Source organism: Lissotriton helveticus, chromosome 11 (assembly GCF_964261635.1).
Source record: "Lissotriton helveticus chromosome 11, aLisHel1.1, whole genome shotgun sequence".
Classification (NCBI taxonomy): Eukaryota; Metazoa; Chordata; class Amphibia; order Caudata; family Salamandridae; genus Lissotriton; species Lissotriton helveticus.
This window is the reverse complement of record NC_136072.1, coordinates 687,506,362-687,514,399: the sequence shown is the minus strand read 5'-3', so window position 1 is coordinate 687,514,399 and position 8,038 is coordinate 687,506,362. Positions and strand designations below refer to the sequence as shown.

Here is an 8,038-nt window from a genome sequence, read left to right as displayed (position 1 = left end):
CAGGTGCTTTCAGGGTGGTATGGCCGTAGGCTCTAGAAGTACTGATTTTGGGACTCTTAGCTTGCTTCACTCAACTTCAGTGCTAGCAAGCCACTCTGACTCACCTAAAGCGAAAGAAAAAAAAAAAAAGCCTACAGCACCTGGTATTCCCAGGCGGTCTCCCATCCAGGTACTAACCAGGCCCGACCCTGCTTAACTTCTGAGATCAGACGAGATCAGGTGCTTTCAGGGTGGTATGGCCGTAGGCTCTAGAAGTACTGATTTTGGGACTCTTAGCTTGCTTCACTCAACTTCAGTGCTAGCAAGCCACTCTGACTCACCTAAAGCGAAAGAAAAAAAAAAAAAGCCTACAGCACCTGGTATTCCCAGGCGGTCTCCCATCCAGGTACTAACCAGGCCCGACCCTGCTTAACTTCTGAGATCAGACGAGATCAGGTGCTTTCAGGGTGGTATGGCCGTAGGCTCTAGAAGTACTGATTTTGGGACTCTTAGCTTGCTTCACTCAACTTCAGTGCTAGCAAGCCACTCTGACTCACCTAAAGCGAAAGAAAAAAAAAAAAAGCCTACAGCACCTGGTATTCCCAGGCGGTCTCCCATCCAGGTACTAACCAGGCCCGACCCTGCTTAACTTCTGAGATCAGACGAGATCAGGTGCTTTCAGGGTGGTATGGCCGTAGGCTCTAGAAGTACTGATTTTGGGACTCTTAGCTTGCTTCACTCAACTTCAGTGCTAGCAAGCCACTCTGACTCACCTAAAGCGAAAGAAAAAAAAAAAAAGCCTACAGCACCTGGTATTCCCAGGCGGTCTCCCATCCAGGTACTAACCAGGCCCGACCCTGCTTAACTTCTGAGATCAGACGAGATCAGGTGCTTTCAGGGTGGTATGGCCGTAGGCTCTAGAAGTACTGATTTTGGGACTCTTAGCTTGCTTCACTCAACTTCAGTGCTAGCAAGCCACTCTGACTCACCTAAAGCGAAAGAAAAAAAAAAAAAGCCTACAGCACCTGGTATTCCCAGGCGGTCTCCCATCCAGGTACTAACCAGGCCCGACCCTGCTTAACTTCTGAGATCAGACGAGATCAGGTGCTTTCAGGGTGGTATGGCCGTAGGCTCTAGAAGTACTGATTTTGGGACTCTTAGCTTGCTTCACTCAACTTCAGTGCTAGCAAGCCACTCTGACTCACCTAAAGCGAAAGAAAAAAAAAAAAAGCCTACAGCACCTGGTATTCCCAGGCGGTCTCCCATCCAGGTACTAACCAGGCCCGACCCTGCTTAACTTCTGAGATCAGACGAGATCAGGTGCTTTCAGGGTGGTATGGCCGTAGGCTCTAGAAGTACTGATTTTGGGACTCTTAGCTTGCTTCACTCAACTTCAGTGCTAGCAAGCCACTCTGACTCACCTAAAGCGAAAGAAAAAAAAAAAAAGCCTACAGCACCTGGTATTCCCAGGCGGTCTCCCATCCAGGTACTAACCAGGCCCGACCCTGCTTAACTTCTGAGATCAGACGAGATCAGGTGCTTTCAGGGTGGTATGGCCGTAGGCTCTAGAAGTACTGATTTTGGGACTCTTAGCTTGCTTCACTCAACTTCAGTGCTAGCAAGCCACTCTGACTCACCTAAAGCGAAAGAAAAAAAAAAAAAGCCTACAGCACCTGGTATTCCCAGGCGGTCTCCCATCCAGGTACTAACCAGGCCCGACCCTGCTTAACTTCTGAGATCAGACGAGATCAGGTGCTTTCAGGGTGGTATGGCCGTAGGCTCTAGAAGTACTGATTTTGGGACTCTTAGCTTGCTTCACTCAACTTCAGTGCTAGCAAGCCACTCTGACTCACCTAAAGCGAAAGAAAAAAAAAAAAAGCCTACAGCACCTGGTATTCCCAGGCGGTCTCCCATCCAGGTACTAACCAGGCCCGACCCTGCTTAACTTCTGAGATCAGACGAGATCAGGTGCTTTCAGGGTGGTATGGCCGTAGGCTCTAGAAGTACTGATTTTGGGACTCTTAGCTTGCTTCACTCAACTTCAGTGCTAGCAAGCCACTCTGACTCACCTAAAGCGAAAGAAAAAAAAAAAAAGCCTACAGCACCTGGTATTCCCAGGCGGTCTCCCATCCAGGTACTAACCAGGCCCGACCCTGCTTAACTTCTGAGATCAGACGAGATCAGGTGCTTTCAGGGTGGTATGGCCGTAGGCTCTAGAAGTACTGATTTTGGGACTCTTAGCTTGCTTCACTCAACTTCAGTGCTAGCAAGCCACTCTGACTCACCTAAAGCGAAAGAAAAAAAAAAAAAGCCTACAGCACCTGGTATTCCCAGGCGGTCTCCCATCCAGGTACTAACCAGGCCCGACCCTGCTTAACTTCTGAGATCAGACGAGATCAGGTGCTTTCAGGGTGGTATGGCCGTAGGCTCTAGAAGTACTGATTTTGGGACTCTTAGCTTGCTTCACTCAACTTCAGTGCTAGCAAGCCACTCTGACTCACCTAAAGCGAAAGAAAAAAAAAAAAAGCCTACAGCACCTGGTATTCCCAGGCGGTCTCCCATCCAGGTACTAACCAGGCCCGACCCTGCTTAACTTCTGAGATCAGACGAGATCAGGTGCTTTCAGGGTGGTATGGCCGTAGGCTCTAGAAGTACTGATTTTGGGACTCTTAGCTTGCTTCACTCAACTTCAGTGCTAGCAAGCCACTCTGACTCACCTAAAGCGAAAGAAAAAAAAAAAAAGCCTACAGCACCTGGTATTCCCAGGCGGTCTCCCATCCAGGTACTAACCAGGCCCGACCCTGCTTAACTTCTGAGATCAGACGAGATCAGGTGCTTTCAGGGTGGTATGGCCGTAGGCTCTAGAAGTACTGATTTTGGGACTCTTAGCTTGCTTCACTCAACTTCAGTGCTAGCAAGCCACTCTGACTCACCTAAAGCGAAAGAAAAAAAAAAAAAGCCTACAGCACCTGGTATTCCCAGGCGGTCTCCCATCCAGGTACTAACCAGGCCCGACCCTGCTTAACTTCTGAGATCAGACGAGATCAGGTGCTTTCAGGGTGGTATGGCCGTAGGCTCTAGAAGTACTGATTTTGGGACTCTTAGCTTGCTTCACTCAACTTCAGTGCTAGCAAGCCACTCTGACTCACCTAAAGCGAAAGAAAAAAAAAAAAAGCCTACAGCACCTGGTATTCCCAGGCGGTCTCCCATCCAGGTACTAACCAGGCCCGACCCTGCTTAACTTCTGAGATCAGACGAGATCAGGTGCTTTCAGGGTGGTATGGCCGTAGGCTCTAGAAGTACTGATTTTGGGACTCTTAGCTTGCTTCACTCAACTTCAGTGCTAGCAAGCCACTCTGACTCACCTAAAGCGAAAGAAAAAAAAAAAAAGCCTACAGCACCTGGTATTCCCAGGCGGTCTCCCATCCAGGTACTAACCAGGCCCGACCCTGCTTAACTTCTGAGATCAGACGAGATCAGGTGCTTTCAGGGTGGTATGGCCGTAGGCTCTAGAAGTACTGATTTTGGGACTCTTAGCTTGCTTCACTCAACTTCAGTGCTAGCAAGCCACTCTGACTCACCTAAAGCGAAAGAAAAAAAAAAAAAGCCTACAGCACCTGGTATTCCCAGGCGGTCTCCCATCCAGGTACTAACCAGGCCCGACCCTGCTTAACTTCTGAGATCAGACGAGATCAGGTGCTTTCAGGGTGGTATGGCCGTAGGCTCTAGAAGTACTGATTTTGGGACTCTTAGCTTGCTTCACTCAACTTCAGTGCTAGCAAGCCACTCTGACTCACCTAAAGCGAAAGAAAAAAAAAAAAAGCCTACAGCACCTGGTATTCCCAGGCGGTCTCCCATCCAGGTACTAACCAGGCCCGACCCTGCTTAACTTCTGAGATCAGACGAGATCAGGTGCTTTCAGGGTGGTATGGCCGTAGGCTCTAGAAGTACTGATTTTGGGACTCTTAGCTTGCTTCACTCAACTTCAGTGCTAGCAAGCCACTCTGACTCACCTAAAGCGAAAGAAAAAAAAAAAAAGCCTACAGCACCTGGTATTCCCAGGCGGTCTCCCATCCAGGTACTAACCAGGCCCGACCCTGCTTAACTTCTGAGATCAGACGAGATCAGGTGCTTTCAGGGTGGTATGGCCGTAGGCTCTAGAAGTACTGATTTTGGGACTCTTAGCTTGCTTCACTCAACTTCAGTGCTAGCAAGCCACTCTGACTCACCTAAAGCGAAAGAAAAAAAAAAAAAGCCTACAGCACCTGGTATTCCCAGGCGGTCTCCCATCCAGGTACTAACCAGGCCCGACCCTGCTTAACTTCTGAGATCAGACGAGATCAGGTGCTTTCAGGGTGGTATGGCCGTAGGCTCTAGAAGTACTGATTTTGGGACTCTTAGCTTGCTTCACTCAACTTCAGTGCTAGCAAGCCACTCTGACTCACCTAAAGCGAAAGAAAAAAAAAAAAAGCCTACAGCACCTGGTATTCCCAGGCGGTCTCCCATCCAGGTACTAACCAGGCCCGACCCTGCTTAACTTCTGAGATCAGACGAGATCAGGTGCTTTCAGGGTGGTATGGCCGTAGGCTCTAGAAGTACTGATTTTGGGACTCTTAGCTTGCTTCACTCAACTTCAGTGCTAGCAAGCCACTCTGACTCACCTAAAGCGAAAGAAAAAAAAAAAAAGCCTACAGCACCTGGTATTCCCAGGCGGTCTCCCATCCAGGTACTAACCAGGCCCGACCCTGCTTAACTTCTGAGATCAGACGAGATCAGGTGCTTTCAGGGTGGTATGGCCGTAGGCTCTAGAAGTACTGATTTTGGGACTCTTAGCTTGCTTCACTCAACTTCAGTGCTAGCAAGCCACTCTGACTCACCTAAAGCGAAAGAAAAAAAAAAAAAGCCTACAGCACCTGGTATTCCCAGGCGGTCTCCCATCCAGGTACTAACCAGGCCCGACCCTGCTTAACTTCTGAGATCAGACGAGATCAGGTGCTTTCAGGGTGGTATGGCCGTAGGCTCTAGAAGTACTGATTTTGGGACTCTTAGCTTGCTTCACTCAACTTCAGTGCTAGCAAGCCACTCTGACTCACCTAAAGCGAAAGAAAAAAAAAAAAAGCCTACAGCACCTGGTATTCCCAGGCGGTCTCCCATCCAGGTACTAACCAGGCCCGACCCTGCTTAACTTCTGAGATCAGACGAGATCAGGTGCTTTCAGGGTGGTATGGCCGTAGGCTCTAGAAGTACTGATTTTGGGACTCTTAGCTTGCTTCACTCAACTTCAGTGCTAGCAAGCCACTCTGACTCACCTAAAGCGAAAGAAAAAAAAAAAAAGCCTACAGCACCTGGTATTCCCAGGCGGTCTCCCATCCAGGTACTAACCAGGCCCGACCCTGCTTAACTTCTGAGATCAGACGAGATCAGGTGCTTTCAGGGTGGTATGGCCGTAGGCTCTAGAAGTACTGATTTTGGGACTCTTAGCTTGCTTCACTCAACTTCAGTGCTAGCAAGCCACTCTGACTCACCTAAAGCGAAAGAAAAAAAAAAAAAGCCTACAGCACCTGGTATTCCCAGGCGGTCTCCCATCCAGGTACTAACCAGGCCCGACCCTGCTTAACTTCTGAGATCAGACGAGATCAGGTGCTTTCAGGGTGGTATGGCCGTAGGCTCTAGAAGTACTGATTTTGGGACTCTTAGCTTGCTTCACTCAACTTCAGTGCTAGCAAGCCACTCTGACTCACCTAAAGCGAAAGAAAAAAAAAAAAAGCCTACAGCACCTGGTATTCCCAGGCGGTCTCCCATCCAGGTACTAACCAGGCCCGACCCTGCTTAACTTCTGAGATCAGACGAGATCAGGTGCTTTCAGGGTGGTATGGCCGTAGGCTCTAGAAGTACTGATTTTGGGACTCTTAGCTTGCTTCACTCAACTTCAGTGCTAGCAAGCCACTCTGACTCACCTAAAGCGAAAGAAAAAAAAAAAAAGCCTACAGCACCTGGTATTCCCAGGCGGTCTCCCATCCAGGTACTAACCAGGCCCGACCCTGCTTAACTTCTGAGATCAGACGAGATCAGGTGCTTTCAGGGTGGTATGGCCGTAGGCTCTAGAAGTACTGATTTTGGGACTCTTAGCTTGCTTCACTCAACTTCAGTGCTAGCAAGCCACTCTGACTCACCTAAAGCGAAAGAAAAAAAAAAAAAGCCTACAGCACCTGGTATTCCCAGGCGGTCTCCCATCCAGGTACTAACCAGGCCCGACCCTGCTTAACTTCTGAGATCAGACGAGATCAGGTGCTTTCAGGGTGGTATGGCCGTAGGCTCTAGAAGTACTGATTTTGGGACTCTTAGCTTGCTTCACTCAACTTCAGTGCTAGCAAGCCACTCTGACTCACCTAAAGCGAAAGAAAAAAAAAAAAAGCCTACAGCACCTGGTATTCCCAGGCGGTCTCCCATCCAGGTACTAACCAGGCCCGACCCTGCTTAACTTCTGAGATCAGACGAGATCAGGTGCTTTCAGGGTGGTATGGCCGTAGGCTCTAGAAGTACTGATTTTGGGACTCTTAGCTTGCTTCACTCAACTTCAGTGCTAGCAAGCCACTCTGACTCACCTAAAGCGAAAGAAAAAAAAAAAAAGCCTACAGCACCTGGTATTCCCAGGCGGTCTCCCATCCAGGTACTAACCAGGCCCGACCCTGCTTAACTTCTGAGATCAGACGAGATCAGGTGCTTTCAGGGTGGTATGGCCGTAGGCTCTAGAAGTACTGATTTTGGGACTCTTAGCTTGCTTCACTCAACTTCAGTGCTAGCAAGCCACTCTGACTCACCTAAAGCGAAAGAAAAAAAAAAAAAGCCTACAGCACCTGGTATTCCCAGGCGGTCTCCCATCCAGGTACTAACCAGGCCCGACCCTGCTTAACTTCTGAGATCAGACGAGATCAGGTGCTTTCAGGGTGGTATGGCCGTAGGCTCTAGAAGTACTGATTTTGGGACTCTTAGCTTGCTTCACTCAACTTCAGTGCTAGCAAGCCACTCTGACTCACCTAAAGCGAAAGAAAAAAAAAAAAAGCCTACAGCACCTGGTATTCCCAGGCGGTCTCCCATCCAGGTACTAACCAGGCCCGACCCTGCTTAACTTCTGAGATCAGACGAGATCAGGTGCTTTCAGGGTGGTATGGCCGTAGGCTCTAGAAGTACTGATTTTGGGACTCTTAGCTTGCTTCACTCAACTTCAGTGCTAGCAAGCCACTCTGACTCACCTAAAGCGAAAGAAAAAAAAAAAAAGCCTACAGCACCTGGTATTCCCAGGCGGTCTCCCATCCAGGTACTAACCAGGCCCGACCCTGCTTAACTTCTGAGATCAGACGAGATCAGGTGCTTTCAGGGTGGCAATTACTTTGACAATTAGCTTTGTTATTACCAATGCTCGATCGTGCTCGATCAGGCTCGATCAGGCGAGATTTAAGGAGCCACGGGTTCAGGGTAGAACGCTTTTTTTATGAGTGTGACTTCCGTAAAGCTGCCAAATTGTAATTGAGTTTAGTTAAGTTCAGTAGTTTACACTACACGTTTTCGACAGTCCATTCTCTTAGTATCTTTCATTCTGAAATAAGTGTTTTTACCCAAAAGTCTCCAGACTGTTAAACATTTGTATGCAAATCTTTTCCTCCATCCCACTGCTCCGCCAATTATCTCAGGAATATATAGATCGTCTTAACACAGAAGCTGCCAATTGTCGTGGAATTTGTAGACACATCCTTTTTACAAAAAGGAAACAAATCTAGAAGGATTACCACAAACAGGTAACATGCGATGGTAGCTGCTAAGTTTTGCCAGTTTTAAAGAGCTCATTTGCATTCACATTTAAAGCTGCATTCACCACTTTTCTGATGTTGGCTCAGCACTTTAAGAGCTAGATTGAGATCCACTTATTCAGGCATAAATCTTCGAAGTAGTAATTTTTGTAATCTATACTGTTACTATAGATCTTGAGCGAGTTAGTCTTTAATGCTGGCTGGAGAAGCATGTAGTACCTTTAACTGTTACTAGAGGGCCACTTATTCAG

General features: G+C 48.2%; 33 non-coding genes and 1 pseudogene across 33 annotated transcripts; all 34 read right to left on the bottom strand.

Moving 5' to 3' along the window:
* Positions 1–128: 128 nt before the first annotated feature.
* Positions 129–247, bottom strand: LOC144793774 (5S ribosomal RNA). The gene has a single exon (XR_013603242.1). It is a non-coding gene; the product is annotated as a 5S ribosomal RNA (ribosomal RNA).
* A 97-nt stretch (positions 248–344) lies between these two features.
* On the bottom strand, positions 345–463 carry LOC144793762 (5S ribosomal RNA). The gene has a single exon (XR_013603231.1). It is a non-coding gene; the product is annotated as a 5S ribosomal RNA (ribosomal RNA).
* A 97-nt stretch (positions 464–560) lies between these two features.
* On the bottom strand, positions 561–679 carry LOC144793750 (5S ribosomal RNA). The gene has a single exon (XR_013603220.1). It is a non-coding gene; the product is annotated as a 5S ribosomal RNA (ribosomal RNA).
* A 97-nt stretch (positions 680–776) lies between these two features.
* Positions 777–895, bottom strand: LOC144793738 (5S ribosomal RNA). Its single transcript, XR_013603209.1, has one exon. It is a non-coding gene; the product is annotated as a 5S ribosomal RNA (ribosomal RNA).
* A 97-nt stretch (positions 896–992) lies between these two features.
* On the bottom strand, positions 993–1,111 carry LOC144793726 (5S ribosomal RNA). The gene has a single exon (XR_013603198.1). It is a non-coding gene; the product is annotated as a 5S ribosomal RNA (ribosomal RNA).
* A 97-nt stretch (positions 1,112–1,208) lies between these two features.
* LOC144793714 (5S ribosomal RNA) lies at positions 1,209–1,327 on the bottom strand. The gene has a single exon (XR_013603187.1). It is a non-coding gene; the product is annotated as a 5S ribosomal RNA (ribosomal RNA).
* A 97-nt stretch (positions 1,328–1,424) lies between these two features.
* LOC144793702 (5S ribosomal RNA) lies at positions 1,425–1,543 on the bottom strand. Its single transcript, XR_013603176.1, has one exon. It is a non-coding gene; the product is annotated as a 5S ribosomal RNA (ribosomal RNA).
* A 97-nt stretch (positions 1,544–1,640) lies between these two features.
* LOC144793690 (5S ribosomal RNA) lies at positions 1,641–1,759 on the bottom strand. The gene has a single exon (XR_013603165.1). It is a non-coding gene; the product is annotated as a 5S ribosomal RNA (ribosomal RNA).
* A 97-nt stretch (positions 1,760–1,856) lies between these two features.
* On the bottom strand, positions 1,857–1,975 carry LOC144793677 (5S ribosomal RNA). Its single transcript, XR_013603153.1, has one exon. It is a non-coding gene; the product is annotated as a 5S ribosomal RNA (ribosomal RNA).
* A 97-nt stretch (positions 1,976–2,072) lies between these two features.
* Positions 2,073–2,191, bottom strand: LOC144793664 (5S ribosomal RNA). Its single transcript, XR_013603142.1, has one exon. It is a non-coding gene; the product is annotated as a 5S ribosomal RNA (ribosomal RNA).
* Positions 2,192–2,288: 97 nt separating this feature from the next.
* LOC144793652 (5S ribosomal RNA) lies at positions 2,289–2,407 on the bottom strand. The gene has a single exon (XR_013603131.1). It is a non-coding gene; the product is annotated as a 5S ribosomal RNA (ribosomal RNA).
* Positions 2,408–2,504: 97 nt separating this feature from the next.
* LOC144793640 (5S ribosomal RNA) lies at positions 2,505–2,623 on the bottom strand. The gene has a single exon (XR_013603120.1). It is a non-coding gene; the product is annotated as a 5S ribosomal RNA (ribosomal RNA).
* A 97-nt stretch (positions 2,624–2,720) lies between these two features.
* LOC144793628 (5S ribosomal RNA) lies at positions 2,721–2,839 on the bottom strand. Its single transcript, XR_013603109.1, has one exon. It is a non-coding gene; the product is annotated as a 5S ribosomal RNA (ribosomal RNA).
* A 97-nt stretch (positions 2,840–2,936) lies between these two features.
* Positions 2,937–3,055, bottom strand: LOC144793616 (5S ribosomal RNA). Its single transcript, XR_013603098.1, has one exon. It is a non-coding gene; the product is annotated as a 5S ribosomal RNA (ribosomal RNA).
* Positions 3,056–3,152: 97 nt separating this feature from the next.
* LOC144793604 (5S ribosomal RNA) lies at positions 3,153–3,271 on the bottom strand. Its single transcript, XR_013603087.1, has one exon. It is a non-coding gene; the product is annotated as a 5S ribosomal RNA (ribosomal RNA).
* A 97-nt stretch (positions 3,272–3,368) lies between these two features.
* LOC144793592 (5S ribosomal RNA) lies at positions 3,369–3,487 on the bottom strand. Its single transcript, XR_013603076.1, has one exon. It is a non-coding gene; the product is annotated as a 5S ribosomal RNA (ribosomal RNA).
* A 97-nt stretch (positions 3,488–3,584) lies between these two features.
* On the bottom strand, positions 3,585–3,703 carry LOC144793580 (5S ribosomal RNA). Its single transcript, XR_013603065.1, has one exon. It is a non-coding gene; the product is annotated as a 5S ribosomal RNA (ribosomal RNA).
* Positions 3,704–3,800: 97 nt separating this feature from the next.
* On the bottom strand, positions 3,801–3,919 carry LOC144793568 (5S ribosomal RNA). Its single transcript, XR_013603054.1, has one exon. It is a non-coding gene; the product is annotated as a 5S ribosomal RNA (ribosomal RNA).
* Positions 3,920–4,016: 97 nt separating this feature from the next.
* On the bottom strand, positions 4,017–4,135 carry LOC144793554 (5S ribosomal RNA). The gene has a single exon (XR_013603046.1). It is a non-coding gene; the product is annotated as a 5S ribosomal RNA (ribosomal RNA).
* A 97-nt stretch (positions 4,136–4,232) lies between these two features.
* Positions 4,233–4,351, bottom strand: LOC144793549 (5S ribosomal RNA). Its single transcript, XR_013603045.1, has one exon. It is a non-coding gene; the product is annotated as a 5S ribosomal RNA (ribosomal RNA).
* A 97-nt stretch (positions 4,352–4,448) lies between these two features.
* LOC144793537 (5S ribosomal RNA) lies at positions 4,449–4,567 on the bottom strand. The gene has a single exon (XR_013603038.1). It is a non-coding gene; the product is annotated as a 5S ribosomal RNA (ribosomal RNA).
* Positions 4,568–4,664: 97 nt separating this feature from the next.
* Positions 4,665–4,783, bottom strand: LOC144793525 (5S ribosomal RNA). The gene has a single exon (XR_013603027.1). It is a non-coding gene; the product is annotated as a 5S ribosomal RNA (ribosomal RNA).
* A 97-nt stretch (positions 4,784–4,880) lies between these two features.
* LOC144793466 (5S ribosomal RNA) lies at positions 4,881–4,999 on the bottom strand. Its single transcript, XR_013603013.1, has one exon. It is a non-coding gene; the product is annotated as a 5S ribosomal RNA (ribosomal RNA).
* Positions 5,000–5,096: 97 nt separating this feature from the next.
* Positions 5,097–5,215, bottom strand: LOC144793407 (5S ribosomal RNA). The gene has a single exon (XR_013602968.1). It is a non-coding gene; the product is annotated as a 5S ribosomal RNA (ribosomal RNA).
* A 97-nt stretch (positions 5,216–5,312) lies between these two features.
* LOC144793380 (5S ribosomal RNA) lies at positions 5,313–5,431 on the bottom strand. The gene has a single exon (XR_013602957.1). It is a non-coding gene; the product is annotated as a 5S ribosomal RNA (ribosomal RNA).
* A 97-nt stretch (positions 5,432–5,528) lies between these two features.
* LOC144793257 (5S ribosomal RNA) lies at positions 5,529–5,647 on the bottom strand. Its single transcript, XR_013602855.1, has one exon. It is a non-coding gene; the product is annotated as a 5S ribosomal RNA (ribosomal RNA).
* A 97-nt stretch (positions 5,648–5,744) lies between these two features.
* On the bottom strand, positions 5,745–5,863 carry LOC144793137 (5S ribosomal RNA). The gene has a single exon (XR_013602796.1). It is a non-coding gene; the product is annotated as a 5S ribosomal RNA (ribosomal RNA).
* Positions 5,864–5,960: 97 nt separating this feature from the next.
* On the bottom strand, positions 5,961–6,079 carry LOC144793025 (5S ribosomal RNA). The gene has a single exon (XR_013602697.1). It is a non-coding gene; the product is annotated as a 5S ribosomal RNA (ribosomal RNA).
* A 97-nt stretch (positions 6,080–6,176) lies between these two features.
* LOC144793924 (5S ribosomal RNA) lies at positions 6,177–6,295 on the bottom strand. The gene has a single exon (XR_013603373.1). It is a non-coding gene; the product is annotated as a 5S ribosomal RNA (ribosomal RNA).
* Positions 6,296–6,392: 97 nt separating this feature from the next.
* LOC144793806 (5S ribosomal RNA) lies at positions 6,393–6,511 on the bottom strand. The gene has a single exon (XR_013603270.1). It is a non-coding gene; the product is annotated as a 5S ribosomal RNA (ribosomal RNA).
* Positions 6,512–6,608: 97 nt separating this feature from the next.
* On the bottom strand, positions 6,609–6,727 carry LOC144793683 (5S ribosomal RNA). Its single transcript, XR_013603159.1, has one exon. It is a non-coding gene; the product is annotated as a 5S ribosomal RNA (ribosomal RNA).
* A 97-nt stretch (positions 6,728–6,824) lies between these two features.
* LOC144793561 (5S ribosomal RNA) lies at positions 6,825–6,943 on the bottom strand. Its single transcript, XR_013603048.1, has one exon. It is a non-coding gene; the product is annotated as a 5S ribosomal RNA (ribosomal RNA).
* Positions 6,944–7,040: 97 nt separating this feature from the next.
* LOC144792969 (5S ribosomal RNA) lies at positions 7,041–7,159 on the bottom strand. The gene has a single exon (XR_013602646.1). It is a non-coding gene; the product is annotated as a 5S ribosomal RNA (ribosomal RNA).
* A 97-nt stretch (positions 7,160–7,256) lies between these two features.
* On the bottom strand, positions 7,257–7,375 carry LOC144793849 (5S ribosomal RNA; annotated as a pseudogene).
* Positions 7,376–8,038: the final 663 nt, after the last annotated feature.